Source organism: Rhinatrema bivittatum, chromosome 5 (assembly GCF_901001135.1).
Source record: "Rhinatrema bivittatum chromosome 5, aRhiBiv1.1, whole genome shotgun sequence".
Lineage (NCBI taxonomy): Eukaryota > Metazoa > Chordata > Amphibia > Gymnophiona > Rhinatrematidae > Rhinatrema > Rhinatrema bivittatum.
In genome coordinates, this window is record NC_042619.1 from 81,780,088 (window position 1) to 81,803,712 (window position 23,625).

The following is a 23,625-nucleotide window of genomic DNA, read 5'->3' on the forward strand; positions in this document are numbered from 1 at the left end:
AACTGCTGCAATACACCGTATGTCAGGTCAGACATTATATATAATCCTAACTCAGGCCAGCTTCGTTTAACATCCACTAGTCAGGGATCAGAGCTAGACTTCTATATAGTTTTTTTCTATTCCTGCTTCCCTTCTTAATATATCCTTAGAAGGACCCTAGCTTTCCATGCATTTATCACATTCCTCCTGCTTTGACAATAGATGTTGCATATTCCTGCTCCCAAAGATATTGAGAGGGGAGGGGAACATAACCCTCATATTGCACATATTCTCAGTCCAGATGTACACAGTGGTTTTCTCTTTTACTTTTTTCTTCATGCTAATTTTGAGTTAGTGCACACCATTGTGAGTTAGTGCTCACTAACTCAAATTTAGTGCGCACTAAAAATGAAATGAAACAACGCCCCCCCCCCCAAAAAAAAAAACAAAAGTGGGAAAAAATAATAAAGAAAACAAAAAAAAATTTTTTTTTAGCTGCACACCCCTAGTTTTCAGTCTCAGCCAAAAGGACAAGAAAGCACCATCCTCAGCTTATGGCTCAGATCTTACATCTGAGAGTAATCTAAAAAAGACCACAAATCCTATTATAAACAGCAGACATAGCCTTTGCCAATCTTAAAGCAGCTCAGACCTGGTACTTGGTGAATGGACAGCAAAGCTCTTTCCTCTTGGTAGAAAGTGAAACTGGTGTCTCTCCCTCCTCACCCCAATGAAAAATACCTGCTTCACTCATGCCAACCTCACCACCTCCTGCAAACTCTTTAGGGATCTCTTCTACCCCCAGTTCCATGATCCCTACCCAATCCTCCTCCTCCTCCCCCTTCCCTCCATTTCCATCTTTTCCCTCTTCTCCCACAGCCCCCCAGTCCTTTTTCACTGCCTATCTCCTGTTCCCCAATTCTCTGAGTTCTTGGTGTCCCTCCATCCTCAAATCCCTGCTCAGTCCCCCAGTCCCAGCTTTCTCCCTACCCCAGGACCTAATTCTCCAATCTTCTGTCTCCCAGGGACTATCTCCCTCTCAACTTCCATCCTTCCCTAATCCTATTGTCCCTCACCTTCCATCTTCTCCTTCTTCTCTCTGTCTCCTTCCACCATTCCCACCTCCTCTCCTTCAAATTCCACCCACCTATTCTCTTTTCTCGTACCTTTCTGCTCATTCTTCCTCCTCCTTGTCTCTTCTGGACCCTTCTCTTCCTCATTTTCCAGTCAACCCCTCCTCACCTTCCACCCTCTCTTTGACCTTCCTTCCTCACCATCTCCCTCCTCCCTATTCTTTCTTCCCTCCACCTTTCACCTTCTATCCTTCCTTCCTTTCCCCCTCAATTCCTCCTCACTCACATTCCATTGTCCTCTCCTCCTTCCACTACTTTCCCCTCTCACCTTCCAACCCTGTTCACCTTCTTTCCTCCCTGCCCCTCATCCCTTTGATCTATCACCTTTCTTCCTTTACTTTCCCACTTCACCTTCCTTCCTCTCCTCCTCCTCTCCCTCACCTTATATCCCCTCTTACCTTCCATCCTCTCTTTTCCCCCTCCTTCACCTTGCATCCTCACCTTCTATCTTCCTCCCTCCCTCCTCCCTTCCCTCCACCTACTTTTCTGATCTATTTTCCACCCTATCATCCTCTCTCTCCCCTTCTACTCCCTCATCTTGCTCATTTTCAACCCTCCTATATCCTCCTTCACCTTCCATTTCCCCTCCACTTCCTCCTCTCCCTCACCTTCTACCATCCCCTCTCTCCCTCTCCATCCTCCCCTCCTCCTCCCTCACTTTCCATTCTGCCCTCCTCCTCTCTTCTCTCAACTTCCCATACCCCCATACCTTGCATCCTCCCCATCATCCCCGTCACCTTCCTCTGTCCATTAGGAGAGCAGAGCTGGTGGACCAGTGCTTTTAACCTCCTCCTCATGTTGCTTGTCCTCTCTCTTCTGTGCACTTCAGTTTACAGATCAGCTGTGTGAAGCAAGTGGGAGGCAGAGAGACAATGGCAGGAGAAGGAGGTTATAAGCACTGGGCCTCTGTCTTCTGATGGTCAGGTTACGGCAGGGAGGGTCCACCACAGCTGCTTTTCAGCCCTCCATTCCAACTTAATATTCCTACAGCAGGATCAGCAATTGTCCTTCAGGCCCACGGGCCACATCAGGAGGTGGAACATAGCTGCTCTTCAGTGCTACAAACATTTGGGGATTAGAAGTAGCAGATCTTCAGCCTTGGAAGGAGGGGGTGGCAGCTCTTCTTTAGCCCAGTGGCCTCATGAAGAAGAAGCAGTGGCATCCCCTAGTGCATACTAGTGCCTTATGCAACTGCACAGGTTGTACACCCTAAATGGCGGCCCTGAGCACATTAGGTTATTTTTGCATTTCACCTCTCTTGCAATGGAGTGCCTCAGGGATCTGTACTGGGACCTATGCTTTTCAATATATTTATCAATGACCTGGAAAGGAATACCACGAGTGAGGTAATCAAATTTGACATAAGACATAAGACCCAGTATGGCCTGTTCTTATGTTCTTATCTTTTGCCCACAGGTAAATAGCAGGTTTCCCATTAGTTTGTTCTGTACATAAATCAGAAGAAAAGGAAATTTACAAGCTAAACTTTCAGATCTCCCTTTCCTGATTTACAAAGGAGCAAATTAAGGGGGAGAGAGAGAGAGAGAGAGATGCTATAATGTCTCTTCCCTAGACAGCTATTTGTATCCCTATGAGAGGCTCACCTAGTAACTCGAGGTGGGGATTAGGTATGAGTGTAGGGGGTTGGGGGCCACTTTCACATTCAACATGAGATGTACGAACAGAACAGTGGTCTCTTGTGAAGATTTGATGGCCTTCGGAGTGAGGAAACTCACTCAAAGATGAGATTTGGGCAATGTTCTCTCAAACTAGCTTGATGGACACTCTACCTGGGTTTTTTGTCGGGGCGTGTTGGGGGCGGGGCCGATCGTGGCGTTTTGGGGGTGGGCCGCGCCATTTCAGGGGGCGGGTCCGGGGGCCGCGCCCTCCGGAACCGCCCCAGGTCGCGTCTCGGCGCGCTAACGGCCCGCTGGCGCACGGGGATTTACTTCTCCCTCCGGGAGGCGTAAATCCCCGGACAAAGGTAGGGGGGGGTTTAGATAGGGCCGGGGGGGGGGGTGGGTTAGATAGAGGAAGGGAGGGGAAGGTGAGGGGAGGGCGAAAGCGAGTTCCCTCCGAGGCCGCTCCGATTTCGGAGCGGCCTCGGAGGGAACTAGTATGCACTAGGGGATGCCACTGCTTCTTCTTCATGAGGCCACTGGGCTAAAGAAGAGCTGTCACCCCCTCTACTAAAATCCAGCGTACTTTTGTTGGCGACTGGTGCGCCAACAAAAGTACGTGAACGCGCATTTTTTGTAAATCTACCCCAGTGTCATTAATTTTATGTGCCTTGATGTAAACCGTTTTGACGGTAGCCTCCAAAGATTTAAAATAAATAAATAAATAAATAGGAATATGATCAAAAGAAGACAGATGAGCTAAAAAAAAGCCAAGTTAATATTTGGAAAAATCTACCTACCTGCTATAGTAGTGTTGCGTTAAAGCTTTAGAGAGTGACTTTTTTTTTTGATTCAGCAGTTGTCTCCTACTCTTTGGGACTTCCAACTCTTTTAGACCCAGCCTCTGTTGCTCTACAGTACCATAAGCCTTCATTTCCAACTGCTTGGAAAGCTTCTCTCCTATTTTATATCTCTATATTGTATAACCTTCCCTCCCAATTCAGCCTAATCATTGCAGGAACAGTCCTTAGCCTTGCTCCACAGGCTGCCACTCCCACTGGAAGCCAGCTAACATGGACCGTACGTCTGGCCACTGGGTGTAACAATGACTATGAAGAGTGTGGATGCAACATCTGCCGCATCCCCAGCCCCATCTTGCTTGGGGAGTGGAAGACCTGATGCAGAAATCTAAGTCAGGTCCTCTGCATCACTCAGTCACTGGGCTGGCCCTATGTGAATTCTTTGTTAACTCATGAGTTGGTACGATAATATAGAAACTATGTAGTTATGTTGTAAAATAAAGATTGTTACATATTTTCTAAAATATGTTTTGTGGATAGATTCTGGAAGGGAGGCAAGGTTTGAAATGGGTCGGAATGGAGCAGAACCCGATTCTAGGCTCACATGACAGCAGTGAGGAAAGAGCAGGACGAGGAGACCGCAGCCCAAGAGTAAGAAAAAGCAGGAGCCAACCTTGCATTCCAAAGAAGGAAGAGGAACCTGAGTAAGGTTGAGGAAGAGGTCAGTGAACCATGTGGAGAGAGCATGTACTGGCTTTGTTCCTGTGCTGCTGCCACATGCCCTCTTCCATCTCATGCTGTTGCTGCCAGCATTGGAATTCTTCCTTCTGCTGCATAAGGGCCAGATTTTAGTAGCTACGCGCACAAATCTATGCCCGATTTTATAACATGCGCGCAGCCGCATGTTATAAAATCCGGGGTCGGTGCGCAAGGGGTTGCACATTTGTGCACCTTGCGCGCACCGAGCCCTAGGGGAGCCCCAATGGCTTTCCCCGTTCCCTTTGCCCCCCAGCCCTATCTAAACCCCCCAACCTTTGTTGAATAAGTTGCGCCTGCCTTCGGCCAGGCTTAGGTTGTGCGCGCCAGCCAAGTGCTGGCGCGCGATCCCCTGGCATGGCCCCTTTGCCGGCGGCCTCGGTCAAGCCCCCGCTCACTCCCCGCCCTTTTTTTCAAGCCTATTTTGTATAGGCCCGCGTTGCCGGGCCTATACAAAATAGGCTCGGCACGCACAGGAGCGGGTTTTCGTGGTTACGCGCGTACATTACGTGCGTATCCCTTTTAAAATCCGCCCCTTAGAGTTTACATTAGTGTTCTATATATTGGATGTATGAATGTGTGTGTGTGTGTGTGTGTGTATATATATATATATATATATATATATATATATATATATATATATATATATAATGCAAACTGTTCAGAATTACTTACATACTAAAAATGACAAGGAGCATAAACAAACCTGCATACTAAAAAAAATCATTAACACATATTTTTTCACAGTGCCCTATAATTGTACTTAATAGAGTCCAAGTACCCTCGCAAAGGTTTCCTTAAAAAGTTTTTTTGAAAATGTTCAACACACCAAGGATATTAGATCCAAGAAAAATGTGCAGCTGATGCACAGTGTTCTAATTCCATTAAATCAAGAGATGTGATCCACTCTGTTCTCCACAGTACAATCCACTATGTTCCACGATATTCTGATACCATTCATTTAAAAAATGTGATCCTCTCTGTGCCTGCAGTACAAGCCACTGTATTCCCTGTTTATGTATGTGTGTGTGTGTATGTATGTATACACACACATATAGAGAGACACTGTATAATTCAAACTTTCTAAGATCACATAACCTGACATGCGAATAAGGAAGAATTGTTATAACTTTTTAGATAGGCACTTTCTCTCACCCCAGCAGCCCTTCATATCTCTCTATATATACGAAGGAGAGACGGGGGGGGGGGGGGGCTGCTAGAGTGAGAATAGGAGTTATCAGTGCTTTGTTAGGGCACAGAAATCATTCCTGTAGATACTGTTTGCCATTTTCAGCACTGAAAGAAGGAGGACTTTATTTTTAGGAGTGAAGAAAAAACCCAAAACAAAACAGTGTTCACTTAATTTAGCCATACAGTTCTCCCAGGACATTCTTACCATACCAGTAGCAACTCTTCACTGAAGGAATACAAGTTGCTATTCTTCTGATAAAGGAAATGCACCTGCTCAAAACTTGCCTTTCTACATTTTTATATACACAGCTAGCATACTGTGATATTGAACACTGTCATTAATCACATTAAAACAAATAGAATGTGCAGTCAGGTTCGGTAAATTTTACAAATGCTATTCCATTTTAACACGCTTCATTCTGCATTTGCGAATGTAATCAATGCAAACATCATGCAGATCAGCTCATTAATAATTCCTGTGAACTTTATTATGGAAGTTTGGGCCTCAAAGCAATTTTAATATTACCGGTATTTAAATGATCCAGTAACATGCAAAATCTTTTGTGCGTTTCTGCCGCTTTTTCGTGGAAAACGCTGTAGCTTAGTACATCTGCTTTTTTGAGTATTCCATAGTATGCCCTCCCTTATTTTTGGTTGGGCTTTCCCCCTTTTGATTGAGCCATAGCCTGTGACGGATCAAAGTTTTATATTTTATAGAATACCTGGGGGCAGGATGGAGGTGGAGGGGTGAGCTGGAATTGTTTTCTTATCCTTATAGTGCAACAATAACTGTTGTGTCTGATTCCTGTTTGGCTTGCCCTGTATTCATGTGATAATTTTAGGAAAGTAAAAGCAAAGGGGTGAAATGTTCATTTGATGTATTTTGATTGATAAAGTGGATTTATGTGCTCTAACAAGGCTGTTCCACTCTCAAATTGTAGTTCACTGATTCGTTTATTGTACTGTGTTTACAAGTTAAGAAAAGTTTTAAAGCTTCCCACTTAAAACAGATAAAAATAATCACAGGGTATAATAAAAATCCTGTTTCTGCCAGACTCTAGAAGAGATAGTATTTATTATTAATAGAAAAATAAATAGTTTTATCTGTAAAACTGAATCTGCCAGGTCCCTGGCAAATAATTACTTTAAAATCTGAATCTGCCAGGTCCCTGGCAAATAATTACTTTAAAAGACAATGGTGACTAGAAAAGCAAATAAAGAGTTAGCATTTATCTGTCATAAAGATAAGCCTTGCAGGCCTGGAATACACAAAAGAATGCTTTCACCTCAGCACAATGAGCAGAAAAGAGAATGTATCCACCAGCTGATGCTCAGTAAAACTTGCAGACAGGAAACACAATAGTCCATCTTCAAAACAAGTTGTAAACAATAAATGTGGTTGCTATAAAGAGGGTTTATTGAATTAGAAATAAATATGATACAAGGAAGGGATCAGAAACATTTATTGGCAGAGTGACAGCTCCACCATCACCACTACCACCCCATCTACTTTTGTGATGTTCGGAGTTCTAGACCAACAAAATGGTGGGGATAAGGGGAGGATGGGCAGTGGGATGGGGTTATTGTCTCTCCCACAGGTCTTGCTCTTTACTCCTTGTGACTCTTCCTTCATCTGTCACAGCTCTTGCTCTTTCACCATGTCTTGCTCTCTCTCACAGCTCTCGTTCTCCCTCTCTGTCTCTCATAGCTGTCTCTCTCACTGCCCTGCCTCACATTTCTCCCAGCCTGGGGATTCTCCTAGCAGCTTCTCTCTCTCTCTCTGCCTCTTTCTCTGTCCACCTTTCTTCCTGTTCTGTATGAGACAAAAGGCTTTTCTCACGGAGACAGACTCTGGAAAAGCACCTCCTCCTGATCAGGCTGACTTTGGAGCGAATCCACCATCTTACTGTTGTCAGAACTATCAGAAGGGGTGGACAAGATGGGCACCTGCCTGGAGCAACCAGGCCAGGAGGGGAGAAGGGCACCAGCAGCCATACCTCTCACGGCATTGGAAGTAGGGAAGTAAGATCCTGTGAGACTGCACCCTTGGAAGAGGACACTCCCAGCTGCCAGTGATGATACTGCTTAATGATTTGCAGTAGCTAGAAGTGAGGCCAAACTTGTGGATGGCAGCATGTCCAGCTAATGCAGTGCAGGGCCAGGGCTAGGTTGGTACCTTCATAAGGTAGTGCTCCCTGACTGAATCAAGCCCTAGGTTTATAGATATGATTGAATAGCTTCTTAAAAAGAAGAATGCCGCATTTTAGTGCAAGAACAAAACAAACTATTGTTACTGTCATCTGTCAACTGAAAAGAACCTACGGTCCTATTCCAGGCATTTAATCTGATAAGAGAGGAGGCTGGTGCCAAAGATTGTCTTCTGTGCTGGCACTCACTCTTTCAAATCTGAACCTTCACATCCTTCTCACGAAATTCCAACCTTACTAGGGAATCTCATATTTAATCTTGAAAAAAGCAACAGCAGTAGTAGAGACATTTATGTATTTATTTAAAATTATATATAGCCTGCACCCTCTGAATAGTGTGTGTGTGTGTGGGGGGGAGGGGTTTACAATTTCACATACACTATAGAAAGTCATAATGAAATAAAATAAGGCAAATTAAAACAGAATATACTGTATATGATAGAAAGATCTTCAGTTGCTGCAAAATAATTACAATCTTGCAGAGAATAATGCAAAAAAAGTATTTGCTTTTTGGATCTTTCAAGTAATTTCAGAAGTCCTTATCTTTTGCATTCACTTAGAAAATGTTCACCTTCGCTATTTCTGCACAAATTTGAAGTGCTCCCTGAGAAAGAATCTGAAATTTGGATCATTATAGGATTGGGCTTTTAGGTCTAGGTTCTCTCACTTCCAAACTAACGGAGTTAAGGGCACGAGCAGATCAGTTCTTCTTAACTGCATTTTCACAGAAAGCTGTTTGGATAAAAGAAAAGAATGAATCCGTGAACATCTGCTTTGAGGGTGTGGGAAAAAAAAGTGAAATCTCCCTCAGAATATAAGTTCTCCAAATATTTATGACATTGAGTTTCTTGGCTTGAAAGCTTGCTCCCATCTTGTCAACATTTTTTTAAATGTCTGGGGGTGAAGAATCATATATAGGATCTGAGACAATGTTGAAATCTCCACTAATGATCACATGATGGTTTATTTTATTTATTAAAAATATGTATATTTCACTTATAATGGTACATACTAAGCAGAGCACACACTTATATTTAAATAAGTACATAAAAAGAACAATACAACAAAAACATTTCATCTTAAAATCAAAACAACAAAAGCAGTCCAATGAAACTGAAAATGCTTCCTGGGATAGTATTGTCCTTAATCTTTTCCAAAAAACCTTAAGATCAGTTATAGTCTTGATCTCGTCAGGGAGAGAGTTCCACAACCTGGGGCCAATTATAGAGATAGCACAACTGCAAACTTCTTGAAGATGTTCTTCGTTCTTCACAGTCAGTAACACAAGGAGGTGCTGCGATGCAGATTGAAAGATTGAGCAGGGACATATTTTTTAAATCATTTAGATAAATACCCTGGAGCATTGTCCTGAAATGACTTGATGATTAGCATGATGACTTTAATCTTTAACCGCTGAAACACAGGTAACCAATGAAAACTTTACAAAACCGGGGTAATAAGCTCATATTTACAAGTATTTGTGATCAACCTAGCAGCAGAGTTTTGGAGATATTGCAATATAGACAATGGTCGTTGAAACAAACGCTTGCACAATGGTTCTAAAATCATCCTGCTCTAAAAAAGATCCGGAATGGCATAACTTGTTAAATTTAAAATAACCACTTGATAAAACTGACCTGATTTGTGGGATATAGCTCAGCTGAGCATCCATCTTAACTCCTAAATTAGGTGCTTGCCTAGCAAACTTCACATCAGTTGGAAGTTATTAAACAAAGAGAGCTAGACTGTCAGGGAAGAAAAAAATGATTACTATAAACATTAGGAACGTAGATGTTACAAGAAATATATTTATCCCCCTAGGGAGAGCTTGGTAAAATAATAAAATGACCATTAGGTCTTTGATTTAAGCGCTTTAAATTGAGTTTTATGCGTGAAAATGTGCTTTAAAAATATTGCTATGATATATGCTATAGAATTATCAATAGCTTTTATGCACATAAGAGCACTTTAAGTGCTTAAATTAGTTTTTGAAAATTGCTATGATATGTTCAGCTTGGAGAAGAGATGGCTGAGGGGGGATATGATAGAGGTCTTTAAAATCATGAGAAGTCTAGAACTGGTTAATGTGAATCAGTTATTTACTCTTTTGGATAATAGAAGGACTAGGGGGCACTCCATGAAGTTAGCATGGGGCACATTTAAAACTAATCGGAGAAAGTTCTTTTTTACTCAACGCACAATTAAACTCTGGAATTTGTTGCCAGAGGATGTGGTTAGTGCAGTTAGTGTAGCTGGGTTTAAAAAAGAATTGGATAAGTTCTTGGAGGAGAAGTCCATTACCTACTATTAATTAAGTTGACTTAGAAAATAGCCACTGCTATTACTAGCAACAGTAACATGGGATAGACTTAGTTTTTGGGTTACTTGCCAGGTTCTTATGGCCTGGATTGGCCACTGTTGGAAACAGGATGCTGGGCTTGATGGACCCTTGGTCTGACCCAGAATGGCATGTTCTTATGTTATTTTTATGTGCATAAATCCTTTTGAAAATGATCCCTTTTGTGCATTAAAATTGCAACTTCTCCTAGAATCCCACTTAGCCACTTTGAGTTTTGCATGTTCACTGTCCTCCTGTAAGATATTTCTTGGAGGAAAAATGATAGAAAGATATAAGTTCTTAAATATCATAACATTTTTCTTTCTTTTGGTGGATGAGTGAATTCCATTAACATTTAATGAATGTATAGTTAAATTCACTACAATTCATCTTTGACAGATTATAAGAAAGATTGAACCATAATTTATTCCAAATTCTAGTGTGTGCTTTGGCGTCTCCTGGCCTGCACGCCAAAAATATTAGCCTCCAAGCAATTATGAACACACCACCATCAGTATCAAAGGATTTTTTAAGCATTACTCTCACCTGTGGTTCCATCCAGACTTCCTGTATCTCTTACACACTCCTTAAATACATAGCTCATTCATACATACTGGTATTTCACCCCTTACTCCAGGGCTTACCAAATTGTGGATTGGGACCCCAAATGGGGGTCACAAAACCTTCAGCTGGGGTCATGAGTGCCTCAAATGACAATTCACACGCCAGTAGCAGCAGCATTAGAAGTGGAAGTCAGCAAGGAGCTTTTGAGCGAGCGCACACTCATAGGCCCTGCAGTGGCACCTCTTGCATTTGTTTCTGTGGCAACAGGAAGCCCTGCACAAGCAGGGATCAGTGCCGCTGCAGGGCCTGTGAGCTTGCCCTAGATCACAGGTCCTGTGCTGACTTCATTACTAATGCTGTTACCACTTGCAGATCACTGTCATGAAAGAAGGGGAGGGCTGAGTTTGTGTGGGCCAATGGAGATTGTCACTGCTTCTCTTTCCCCTCTCCTCACCCTGTCATCAGCCTGACCTCTCTTCCCACCTTTGCCATCTACCTTTTGCCTCGAGCCCAAAGGAAAATGTTGCCACTTACTCTAGCCAATGGGATGTTTGGAGGAAGGCTATTTGAAGAAAGGAATGAGAGGCAAGTGCTTTTTTTTTGGGGGGGGGGGGGGGGGTTGGATAAGGTGGAGATGGATTAGCTATGGAGAGTGAGAGAGGGAGAAATGACAGAAGATCAACTGGGGGGGGGGGTGTAAGAGGAGCTGGGGGACATGTGAGAAGGGTTGGAGGGGAGAAGGTAAGGCTGAAAGGAGAAAGAGGGGGTGGGGATGACAGTTAGGAGACCAAGGGAGAGGGGGTGAGAGGGAGGAGATAACAGGTTCAACTGGGAGATGTAAAAAGGGCTAGAGGAGGTGAGAGATGCAGAGGTTGAGAGAGGGGTCTGTTGGAGGAGAGGAGGTTCTTAGGAGGGGGTGGAGGTTGAAAGAGGGGATCTGATGGAGTATGGGAGGGGTGATGGAGGGGAACTCAACCACCACTAATTAGTTTTGGACATTCTCTGGGGTCATGTGAATTTTCAAATGCTAAAATGGGGTCACATTGGATTAAAGTTTGGGAACCCCTTCCTTATTCATCCCTTCCACCCACTTGACTCTTAACACTCAAACTGAATTTACCAGTTCTCATTTTGGTTCCACAAAGTAGCAAAGCTCCTGTGTTTTCTCTGACTAAAATTTACAAATTTGACCCATATTGTCAAAATACATAGTTGTGAATCAATAACATCCTCAAAAATCAAACATTTTCCCATACCCCAACGAGGATTAAAGTTCTGTGAAATTACTCATTTAACTTAACTACTTAATCAGTGAGTTATCACCTAAAGCAAGTTTCAAGCTGTACTGGTCAAGAAATACTGCTATTCCCCCTGCATTTCCATAGTCTCAGTGTAAACGTCCAGTGTGTGATAGTTCTAAGTAATGATTTCTTACAGACTTCCCGTTACCTCTATCTCGGGTGACCCAGCAGCCATATCTTAGTTACTGCATGAAATGCGATTAACATGTCTTCCTGCAAATCTCGGGATTCAAACCTCAAGCAAATTTCCCACAGCAGAACTTGCAGCAGGTCCCCAGAAATATAGGGCGAGTGGTTTTTTCTCATGGCAGCTATCCCAGATGCCATGGCAGAGGTGCTTGCCACACCATTCTCAATGGCATTACAGTGACTTCCTATCAACGTTTTGTATAAGGAACCAATCAGAACTCCATGCAAGAACTGATTAGCTCCCAGTTCTCTGTTAAGTTTGTTTCTCATTAAGTCATTAGAAAAATAAAAAGTGAAACTGTTGAGCTGTGGTATCTTAAACAGCTTGCAAGCTTGAAGGGCAAACAGTGGGCAAGTAGTACATTATACACCTTGTAATGTATCCATGCAGGCTTTCAGCATGTGCTTAGGCTTGAAAGAACCCCTTCTACAAATGCTGAACCTTCCTGGGAAAGCCTAGTGTTAGAGCAGTGGGCTAAAAACCAGGGAAGCCAAGGTTCAAATCCCACCCTGCTCCTTATGACCTTAGGCTGCAGGTGCAAACATAGGGGCCTGTTTTCTCCCATTCTGTGTCCATGAGAAAAATGTTTAGTAAACGCCCCCTTTGAATTGTAAGCCCTCAGGGGACAGGGAGATACCCTACTCACCCCAAGCCACCAATGAAAAAGCATGAGCTAAATAAAAATAAATAAAATCATGGATTTCTCATGAAGCTCCAAACATATGGAGAAAAAGCAAAAAATAAAATAAAAGATTAGGCATACCCGAAAGGTTAGAAAAGTACTTTATTTGTATAATGTAAAATAAATAAAAAAAATCTTTGTTGCAGAATTTCTGAACTCTGGTCCATAGAATTTATCACTGAGCTGCCACAGGGGACTGAGGATTCTGATCATAACTACTGCAGTACTTACCCTTCTGGACACATCTTTCAAGTACTCATTTACAATTCTGCTTGTAACCCTTCCCCTGTCTCTACTGGCTTCCTTTTGGATCCCCCTTCTTTTCTCTTCCTACTGACATGGTTTAATACATTTCTGGATTTAATTCAACACCAGACTTCTCCCCTTCCCCAATACGGTTGCCAACTGGCTCTATATTTTCAGGACAGGTTGATTCAGTCCGGGTTTTACTTCATTGCATGCAGGGATTTGTAATTTTGCTTTTCTAAGGAACTTTAATAGGGGAGTCAGAACTACAAGTCCCTGCATGCAATGGAATAAAATCAAGACCAGATCAACCTGTCCTGAAAATATGGAGCCAGTTGGCAACCCTACTGGGGAAAGGTGAGCAGACTCTGAATTAGGTAAGTAAGTGTCCCCCAAATGCACACATATTGAGGCAAAGACATTTTTATAATTATATCCCACACATGGCAAAAAAAAAAAAATTCCCTTCCCCTCTTTATTGCCAACAAATAAAAAGGCTGACCTTTTCAATGCGTCTTTAGATTTGGGAATAATTCCAACGAACTGGAGACAGGCAGATGTGATTCTTCTTCACAAATGTGAAAGTAAGGAGAAGGCTGGGAATTACAGGCCAGTTAGTCTGACTTCAATAGTGAGAAAATTAATGTAATTACTATTAAAACAGAGGATTGTGTAGCTTCTTAAATCCAGTGGATTACAGGATCCAAGGCTGCATGATTTTTTTTTTTTTTACCAGAGGTAGATTTTATCAGATGAATCTGATCTATTTCTTTGACTGAGTGACCAGCGAGTTAGGTCAGGAGAGATTGTTAGATGTCATGTACTTGGATTTCAGTAAGGCTTTTGACACAATTTTGCATAGGCAATTAATAAATAAACTGAGAACCCTTGGTCTGGGCTCTAAAGTGACTGATTGGCTTAGAAAGTGATTGAGTGGAAGGCAACAAGGTTAGTGGTAAATGGAGTTCACTCTGAGAACAGGGGTGTTTCTAGTAGTGTGCAACTGGGATCAGTTCTTGGACCAATTCTTTTAAATATTTTTGTAAGCAATATTTGGGAAAGACTTGTCTTTTTAGGGATGATACCAAAATCTTCAACAGGGTAGAAACCCAGGAAAGTATGCAAAACATGAAGAGGTATCTAGTGTAACCTGAGGAATGATCTAGTTTCTAAGATTTAATGTTAAAAAAAAATGCAGAGGGGGCGCTAGTGAGCAGTGCAACAAGATGGCTGCCTGATTTAGCTGCTCCTCCTCACCCCTGACTTAAAACGGCATTTTAAGTAGCAGAATTTGCCCTTTTTTGCTGAAACTTGCTGAAAAAGAGTGTGGGAATAGCACAGGATGAAACAGTTTGCAAAGTCGCGGGGGAGCTGCTGCCTGATGGCAACAAACAGGCCGAGAAGTCGACGGTCCATGAAGACGCAACAGATGAACTTAGCATTGGGACGGCAAAGTCAATTGAACAATGCATCTTGGCAACACAACCAGATTTCCCAACCCGATTGGAAATGCGGAATTGGTTCATAGAATTGAGAGCTGACCTAAAGTCCCATAAAGCTGAAATGTTAGTGTCTATAACTACTATGAGAGAAGATCTAGATGCAATGGGGCACCGGGTGGACGACCTGGATGTTCGCGTGGAAGGCCAGAGTGTCATAACAGAATCACTATCCACCCAAAACTCTAAGCTGATAAAAGATTTGGAATTTCTAACTGAAAATTCGAAGACCTGGAAAATCGCTCGCGTCGAGCGAATCTACGCATCAGAGGGATCCCGGAATCGGAACAATATCAGGACTGCATGGCTATTGCTAAGGCTCTCTGTCAGCATTTATTATCTGCCAACAGCCCATATAAAGATGGAGGAGATGGGGAACCCACAGTTGACATCGAGCGTGCTCATAGAGCTCTGGGCCCAAGGAGGGACAACCAACCTCGAGATATAATTATCAAGTTTCATCACTTTAGAATTAAAGAGGAATTAATAAAGATGGCAGGATCGCACCCTCATTGGAAGTGGCAAAACCTGGATATCACAATTTACAACAACCTAGCGCCTTCAACCCTGCAGAAGCATTATCAATTGCGAGAGGTGACTACTGCTTTGAGAAATGAAGATATCTGCTATCGTTGGACTTTCCCATTCGCTCTCATCTTTCAATGGAAAGGGATCACTTACCGCGTGAAATCTCTGTCTGACACCGTTGATTGCTTCAAGCAAGCCGGGATTGACGTGCCCTGCTCTGTCCCGATTCATTAACAATCAGTTCCAGCAGCGGCGCTGACTCCAAGATGGCGCCGACCGGGACCTGGTCAGGGCCGACTACGTAGACAGCAGTCTCAAGCTGCAGTCTTGCCCGATGACCAGGGCTGAAGGTAATTTTTTCACATGATTCGGGACTTAAACATCAGCGAATGAAGACTCCACTTGCAAGGAAAGAGTACTGGGTGAAACTGGACTTGGTTGGATCGCACTTATTAGGGGCTAAAATGAAACCTACAGAAAATTGTCGTTTATTGTTTATAAAGCTTTCAAACGGGGGGTTGCTTCTGGGATCTGCATTGCAATTCAGGCACCCCTAGGACTACAGTTTGCAAAGGCTTAGCGAACACCTACAATATGGGGGGGGGGGGGGGTGGAGATTGGCAGATATCCTATTGTCTCTTCTTTGTTTTTTCATTATCTTACAGTTTTCAATGTCCAGCGGTGCATGGGTTTCTCCTGTTATCACTTTACTTGTTTTTTGGAATCATATGCCTTCTAGTCTGCTGATGGTGTCAGTTATATTATCATGATAGATCCACATTTATTATACTTCTCATAGTCAAAATAATTTCAATTAATGTCAATGGACTTAATTCTTATAGGAAGCGATTTCTGCTGAGGAAAGAGCTGCTAAACCTTAAAGCGGACATAGCCTTTGTTCAAGAAATGCACCTAAAATGCAGACACAGCCATTTGTTAAGATGTAAAGAATTTCCCCACGTTTTTACGTCTACCAGCGGGATTAAGCATAAATATACAGGGACTGGAATTCTACTCTCTTCTCAATTGGTATTTGATATGATATCCCACATTGAGGACCCATCTGGTAGATTTTTACTACTCAAAATTCGAATAGGTTCCCAGGTTTACACTTTGGTGTCCCTTTACGCCCCCAACAAGGATCAGAGTGATTTCTTTAGAGCCATACAGGCTTTTTTTATTATCGCATGTAGAAGGGTCTCTAATACTTGGTGGAGATTTTAACTTAACCCTGAGCCGAGACCAGGATAATTCTAAAAATCAGGCTACCACTCAACAAGCCCTTAGGGACCAGTTACGGGGAATTATGAATGACTGGCTGGTAGACGTCTGGAGGAACCGAAACCCACACTCCTGATCATACACTTTCTACTCCACTCCCCACAATAATTATTCACGTATTGGCTACTTTTTTGGTTGATAAACTGCTATGTAATCTAGTTCGCAGAACAGAAATCGAGCCAATCACCTGGTCAGACCATGCCCCCATTAGCATAGAGGTCAGTATGGGGCATAGGGACGATGGTGTATGATTTTGGAAATTAAACAAATACAACAAGATAGCAAACTCACTCAGACACTGGAGTCCCAGTTACAGGAGTATTTCTCCCTTAATGATAACCCAGACACGTCTCCTTGCACCCTGTGGGATTGCTCTAAAGTGGTGGTTAGAGGTCTCCTTACAGTCAAGGCCACTGCATGTAAATGACAAAGACTTCAAGCTAGAAAAGGCCTCCTGGAACAAATCAGTCAATTAACTAGAGAACACATGCATTCTCAATCACAGAAATGTTATCAAAAACTACTGGCCCTTAAATCAGAACTCCAGCAACTAGATAACAAGCAGCTGCCTCATGCCATGGACATCACTAAATAGGTATATTATGAGGGGGGGAGGGATAAGGCGGGGAAGCTGCCAGCACGGCAATTAAAAGCTAAAGTTTCTCAAAACAATTTATCCAAAATTAAAGACTCCTCGGGGACAGTCCTCACTGACTCCACCGGGATTAGAGAGGCCTTCTCTTGCTTCTATGAAAAGCTCTATAGCCCGGAGGATTCTACCCTTAATTCAGAAATAGATGCTGGGAGTAATAATGACCCAGAAATCAACCTGAAGCAATACATATCTATAAAAGTAAGAGAAGGCTACGCAAAACTTATGTCCTCAGAAGACTGAAACCATTACTCACAGCTGCCCACTTCCGAACAGTATTGCAAACACTTATCTTTTCCAGCACTGACTACTGCAATGCACTCTTACTAGAACTCCCAAGCACATCGATAAGAGCACTCCAGACACTTCAAAATACTGCAGCCAGAATACTGATGGGAAAAAAGAGGAGGGACCATATAACCGAAACTCTAGCAGACTTACATTGGTTACCCATCAAATACAAGGCCTTATGCACCATACACAAACTAATATATGATAAAGAAGCAGACTGGCTAAACACAGCCTTACGCGTCCACGTTCCACAAAAAAACCTCCGCTCAGCAAAGCACTACTAACAATCCCTTCAGTAAAGTCAGCAAAATTAACCCAAGTGAGAGAAAGGGCTTTATCATTGGTGGGGCCCATACTATGGAACACGATGCCACCCGAACTCAGATTACAGAATAATCTCAAAACTTTTAAGAAAAATTTAAAAACAGGGCTCTTTAAAAAAGCCTTCACTAAAGAGAATGAAAGTCCAGGGTAATGCAGATTTTTTATTTATTATTTTTATATACCAACATTCAATCTCAATTGAGATATCACACATCACAAGGAGTGACAGCAGGACTCAAACCCTGGTCTCCTGGTTTATAGTCCACTGCTCTAACCACTAGGCTATTCCTCCTTAATCCTACATTTAAGAAGTAATATCTCAAAGAGATAGTAACTCAATAATTATACCTGGACTTGACCAACATTAATCAAATAATGATTTTATTTATGAAATTGTAACCGAACTTTATTGGCACCTGTTAGAATGTAAGATATCCTACATTTACTTACCTTATTTTATGTGCCTATTTGTAAACTGTTGCGATGGTATATAACTTAGCGACGGTATAGAAAAGTTTTTAAATAAAATAAATAAATAAATTTGGATACTGTTGACCTACCGTGTCTCTCTAGAGAACAACAACAGACGTTGGATGCCCCCATTACCGTTTCTGAAGTACAGGCGGTGATCAAATCTCTCAAATTAGGCAATCCCCTCTCTGGCCTCTCTGGTGCATACTATAAAAAATGTACCAACACGGTTGTGGAACCCCTAACTAGGTACTTTAACAGTCTTCGGGAGGACGGGACCATAAACCGCCGAACCAATTTAGCTGGAATAACAGTTCTCAACAAACCAGGTAGAGACCCCACCCAATGCAGCTCCTATAGACCCATTTTCCTAATAAATGTGGATCTTAAGATCCTTGCGCGACTGCTAGCACTTAGGCTTAACAAAGTTCTTCCTAACTTAGTGCATAATGATCAGGTCAGTTTTGTCCCGCAGCGCATGGCTGCAGATAACATCAGGAAAGTTATAGATTTAATGTGGTGGGTGCGAGAAATGGGGGAGCCAGCAGAATTGTTATCTATCGACGCTGAAAAAGCGTTCGATTTAGTACATTGGCCGTTTCTTTTCCACACCTTGAAAAAACTGGACTTTGGACCCATCTTTCTTACCTGGATCCAACGCCTGTATGACCACCCTCAAGCTAGGGTAAATGAAAATAATGGCTATGGGAATGCTTTTGATATAGGGCGGGGAACCTGGCAGGGGTGCCCCCTATCCCCGCTACTATTTGCCCTATATCTAGAACCCTTTATGATCTCATAAGCGGGGGCGGATCCAAGATGGCCGCACAGTGATTTCGGCCAGCGAGCAGCTCTGTGGGTGAATCACTTTTTTCCTGCTAAAATCTTTCCTCTTGGATGGGAAGAAAGCAGAAGCCGAGGGGGGGAGCCCTACCCTGAGGCCCCCAAGACACCGCTACTTACCTGACCCATGGATGCCCACCTTGTCCGCGGAGAACACCAACGAGAGGGTATACAGCCGCTGGAGAGTGGGGGAGGGGAAGATGAGCTCCCCTCTCTCCCAGGTTCACTATCGCCTTTAAGTCCCGCTGAGGGTATACCGCCGAGGAATCCTGTAGCCGAGAGAAGCACCACTGGAGCGGGAGGAACAGCACCGGACCAAAGAGTTGAGGAACTGCTCCTGGCAGGGACTGCAGGAGGTGCAACAGCAGCGGTTAGCCCAGTTCTTTCCGGGCAACTCGACGAGGAGGAAAGCCCAGTATAGAGAGGGACAGGAAGAAGCGAAGAAGTTCTCTTGGTTTCTTTGCTTGCGAGTGGGGTAAGACCTACTGTTTTCTCTCTAGAGACGATCTGGGAAACTATAACAGAAATGAAAACTTCAATCTTGCGTTTGCTACAACCGATAAATACTAGTTTAAAGTCTGTGGAAGAGAAAGTAGAAACACTGACTCAAGCTAATGTGAATCTGGAACAGCAAGTTAAAACAAATAGTGAACAGATTAAAGAACTTCAGCAAGTACAGACTGTGATGATAAAAGAAAAGAAGAATATGGCAGTAAAGATGGAAAATATTGAAAATCAATTAAAAAGCAGGAACTTAAGATTTATCAATTTCCTGCAAGTACCTCAGGTATCTCCCAGAGAGACTTTCAGGAAATACCTGCGGGAAGTGCTTCAAGTGGAGGCGTCAGCTATTCCACCCCTCTCGAGAATATTTTATTTACCTAAAGTTAAGAGTCAGACTGAGCAACGAGATATAGTGATTCCAGAAAATCCGAGAGGTGATGTGCCAATAGATATCTCGGCATTACTAGAAGTATCAGATACTGCACAAGCTATGCCTGTAACCTTCGTCACTCTGGCCTTAGAGCCAGATAAGAACTGGTTGTTAAGATTATGTTTAAGATAAAGAAATGTAGTCTTTTTGGGTTGTAGAATTAGAGTATTCCCAGATGTATCAAAAGATACTCAAAAGAGAAGGAAGGCATTCCTTCTCTTGAAATCACAAGTGTTGTTAATAGGGGGATCTTTTTTCCTCAAATACCCGTGTAAATGTATTATAAAATATGCAAATAATACTTACCATATATGTTTTTTGAACCCCCACAGCTTACACAATTTCTTATAGGGAAAACTCCGCCGATACCCGTAGGGAACAGTACTGTGTTAAGTCCCTCATATGAATAATTGGTTCTCTGAAAACTGTGTATGATTTCCTTAATAAGTAAAAATACATATTCTATTTTAGGTTGTGAAATCCATGCTCCAATTCTGAGGACTCAAATTAAGAGAATATGCATATTCATTATGTAGGAATAATGTTTCCCTTTTTTCCATTTTGTATTAGAAATATTCTCTGTATTTTCCTACAAGAATTTATCTTGTGATTTTTTGTTAAAATGCATAAAGAAAAAAAAAAAAGAACCCTTTACTACTCATGTCTGTAACGCAGCAGATATTGCAGGATTTAAATTGGGGGACAGGCAATATAAGCTCTCTTTATTTGCGGATGATGTCCTTATGATCCTCACTGACCCAGTGCGATCCCTACAGGGAGTGATGAGAGAATTAACCGGTTTCAGTCAAGTGGCGGGACTTCGAGTCAATTTAGAAAAATCAGAATTGTTAAATGTCAACTTAACACCACGGGAAGTGCAGACTATAGGCAGGCAATTTCCCTTTAGATGGGCCAAAGCTTACATCAAATATCTGGGTATCTTACTCTCTGCTAAATTATCTGAATTGTTCTCTCTTAATTATAAACCGTTAGTGGATAAATTGACCACGGATCTAAGTAGATGGAATAAATTTGCTTTTTCCTGGCTTGGGAGGATTGCCATCACAAAAATGACCATTTTACCAACATTTTTGTATCTCTTTTCCTCCCTGCCAGTATTTATCCCATCCACAATCCTTTGAAATTGTCAGAAAAAAATCTTTGATTTTATTTGGAGGAGACGACCTCCCAGACCAGCCAGAACTGTACTATATTTACCGAAGACTCAAGGGGGCATGGCTGTGCCTAATTTATCCTGGTACTTCAGCGCGGCTCAAATGAGGGCCATATTAGGCTTCCCTCGTCGGGTAGCTCTTAAACAGTGGGTCCGCATTGAACAAGTTATAGTAGGTCCCATCTTTGCTGTGGCAACCCCGAAATACCTGGCGCACAATCACCAGAATCCCCTGGTCTCTGGGAGTCACTCTTCGCATTTGGGCAAATACTAAACAAAAACTGGCGGGTAAATATCAATATTTTTGCCAAACTTCTTTATTGCATAATATGCATCTTGCCACTGGTTGTCAATCCCACCGTATGCAAATACTGGCGGGAGCGGGGAATCACCACTGTAGGCCATTTACTTCAAAAGGGTACCCTCCTCTCTAGAGAGCGGTTATCAGCCTTATACAACTTTCTGTTGTGCTAGCAAGTCTCTCATTTTATCCGTAGCATTATTCGATCCAATTCCCTGAGGCCGGGCAGATCGTTATTGGAAGCATATTTCCTTAAAGGGGATGTCCTTAAGGGAACCATTTCCAAACTTTATCAATTATTTTTTCCCCCTGAATTGGCGACAGGCAATTATATTGTTCAATGGGAAAGTGATTTAGGCAGACAATTAGGTTCAAAGAAGAGGGGAGAGATAATATCTCTTGCTAGTCACTGCTCTATCTCTGCTAGATTGCAGGAGAACTGTTATAAAATGATTTACAGATGGTACCTCACCCCAGATAAACTTCACAGGTTTTATCCTCACATCCCAGATGTATTTTGGCGTGGCTGCGGAGCTAAAGGCACCTATTTACATATCTGGTGGACGTGCGCATGTGTCAAGCCTTCACGGGAAGAGGTATTTCAAAGGGTTAGCGGAATTATAGGTGTGTCGATTGGCCCGTCTGCTGAATCGGCTTTACTGCAGGTTTTTCCTGAGAATTTAGACAAGTCACAGAAGAAACTCTGTATCCAGGTGTTTATAGCTGCTCGTATTGTGTTGGCACTTAAGTGGAAGTCGGACCAACTACCCACGTTTACAGAGGTTATTACAAAATTGCACTCATATTATCACCTGGCATCTCTCACTGCTTCCTTCCAAAAACTTTGGCAGCCTTTTACAGAATATATTGCACGACTATAATTCTCCCATTTATTGCCTTTCAGACACAAGCATTCTCAATATTCTGAATCAGAAGACATACTAGGACTTTGGTTTATATTTTATAGGGAGTTCCACCATGTGATTTATTGATACTGTTACAGTAAAATACAAGCATGTTTACAGTGTATCTGTAATTATATCTGGACTGTTTTTGTAGGATTCTGTCGTTCTGGGGGAAGGGACCTGGGGCCTTAACCTGAACTGAAATGTATACGTTATGCTTTATGATGCTTGTACCTGAATATATGTTCATACTTCAATAAAAACCTACATTTAAAAAAAAAAAAAAAAAAAAGCTGATTCATTCATTCTGGCTAAAAAAAAACCCCAAGTGATCATTACAATATAGGGTGGAATCTGGGGATGATTGAATATTATGATGTTAAGGTAGGCAAACAGGTGGCTAAAGTGACAGCAAAAGCCAGAAAGTTGCTTAGGTGCATAGGGAGAGGAGTGGTCAGAATACAAAAGGAGGAGACATTGCCCCTATAATCAGTCCCTGGTGAAACCTCACTTGGAACATTGTGTACAGTTCTGGAGGCTGCATCTTCAACAGGATGTAAACCGGATGGAGTCGGTCCACAGGCTACTAAAATTGTCAGTTGTCTTCATTGTAAAGTGTAAGGGGAGAGGTTTAAAGATCTAAACTTGTGTAACCCCATCCCTGGGTGCAGACTGCTACCCAATGAGGCCAAAAACGTATTTATAATCTCTTTGGGGAAGGGACCCTAACTAGTTCTTCTTCTTCCCTTAACTCTCAAGGTGTGGATCCTTTTGACTGGGTGAAGAGAAGGGTTCCTTCAGGTCCCATTTCCTCCCTTGAATTTCCTGGGTGCGGTGAATTTTTACGCTCTCTATGCTGTGTGCCCAAAGAAGATGCAGGGACCACTGGATTAGTGTCCAAATGTAATAACTTTACTGGAGACAATGATGGCTTGATGGCACAATGCATATAACTGACAGCACCACAGTCTTTCTGGCTCTTTAGTACATATCTTGGTCCTCTATCCATGCAAGTCTTTTGAACCGGCCGGGAATCCAGCCACCCTACCTGGCTTAGGTTAAGTGTTGATTCCCTTTGGTCAGGACCCCCTTTCCTGGATGGAAAACCCTTCCCAGATCGCAAAGCTGTCTCTGCACAGAGAGTGATTTTTCTCTCCCTCTTCTCCAGGGCTTGTGAAGACTCCGGAGGGGTGTCCTCTTTTGGTAGGTGATTTCTTACTCACAGATAGAGGTCCTTTGTCTTGATAGGGATCCCTGATGGGAGGGGAGGAAGAGGGGCAGGAAAAGATGCTTTCTCCCAGGTCTTCAAACTTAACTTCTTCGGTTCCCCAACAGTAAATAACACCGGAGATGCCCCGCAACGGGTCACCACCACTTCAGGGGCAGGTCTTCTCGACCTCTGGGGGCCCTGAACAC

The 23,625-nt window shown here is 42.7% G+C and overlaps 1 long non-coding RNA gene across 6 annotated transcripts in view; it reads left to right on the forward strand.

Annotated features, from left to right (window-relative positions):
• LOC115092045 overlaps positions 1-23,625 on the forward strand; it is a 298,722-nt gene that overhangs the window by 28,390 nt on the left and 246,707 nt on the right. The window contains exon 6 of one of the 6 annotated variants that reach the window (XR_003856892.1): positions 20,301-22,509. The exons of 4 other annotated variants lie outside the window; for them this stretch is intronic. This is a non-coding gene — a long non-coding RNA (uncharacterized LOC115092045). Of the gene's footprint in view, positions 1-4,071; positions 4,400-20,300; positions 22,510-23,625 lie in introns of those variants that run through there. One more of the 6 variants, XR_003856888.1, reaches the window with a different exon arrangement.